The sequence below is a fragment of the Ipomoea triloba genome, chromosome 16 (genome assembly GCF_003576645.1).
Source record: "Ipomoea triloba cultivar NCNSP0323 chromosome 16, ASM357664v1".
Taxonomy (NCBI): Eukaryota; Viridiplantae; Streptophyta; class Magnoliopsida; order Solanales; family Convolvulaceae; genus Ipomoea; species Ipomoea triloba.
The window spans coordinates 17,447,276-17,448,467 of NC_044931.1; positions in this window are offsets into that span (position 1 = coordinate 17,447,276).

The following is a 1,192-nucleotide window of genomic DNA, read 5'->3' on the forward strand; positions in this document are numbered from 1 at the left end:
TGAAGTAGTCTCCACATGAACACTGAAATTTTTTTTGGAATATTTTTTGACCAGATGTGTGTTGAGGACAAGGTGATGCATCTTGTAGGTCGAAAAAGATTGTAAGCTGTCTTAAAGGTGAAAGCTCCTGAGGAAGAAGGTTTCCAGATTATTTCATTTGCAAGAACAGTTGTGTTGTCATCTACTGTAGAGGAAACTGATTTCATGCGGCGCCAAGTGATTGAGTCAGAATATCTGGATGGTATGTTCGGGTTTGGGTGCAGGGCTCTCATATAATCGCTCCACAATGAACCACCTTTTCTGTATAAAAACCATAATTTTGCAGCAAAGGTAGATTGTAGTGCCGACAAAGATTTAAATCCCAGTCCTCCTTCAGTTTCTGGGAAGCAGAGTTTGGACCAGGAAGCCCAGTGTCGTTTGTTGCGTCCATTGTGAGAACCCCAATAAAAGTTGGCCATTCTTTGTTCAATAGAATGGATTGTTCCTTTAGGGAGTTGAATGGAAGCCAAGGAGTAGAGCGATATCGATGATAGAACATGTTTTATAAGAGTGATTCTGCCGCCAGGAGAAAGAAGCTTTCTTTGCCAGCCTTGCAAACGCTTGTCGATCCCATCAAGAATATATTGATAGTAGCTGCATCTATTTCTTCCTTTGAATAAATTTATTCCAAGGTATTTGAAAGGGGTAGAGGATCTTTGCATACCCAACTCGCGAGAGATTGTGTTAATTCTGGTAGCAGGGGCAAAAATAGAAGTAACAAAGAAACTCTTGGAGAAGTTAATTTTCTGCCCTGATGCATGTTCATATCCTTGAAGGGTGGATTTCAAATTCTGTAAGGATTTGCGGCTACCATTTGCAAAAATTAGGATATCGTCTGCGAAGGCCAAATGAGAAATGATCGGACAAGCCAGAGAGGAACTCTTGTACGGTTGAATAATGTTGGTTCCGATCTTTCTGACTAAAGCTCTTGATAGACCTTCTGATGTCAAAATGAACAGCAATGGTGATAGAGGGTCACCTTGTTTAACTCCTCTTGAAGGTTGGAAGAAACCGCTACTCACTCCATTGACGAGAATTGAAAAACGTGTGGCAGCGAGATTATTCATAATCAAATTGACAAAGGTAGGAGAGAAACCAAATTTGAGCAGAAGAGCACGCAGGAAAGGCCATGCAACACGGTCAAAAGCTTTCA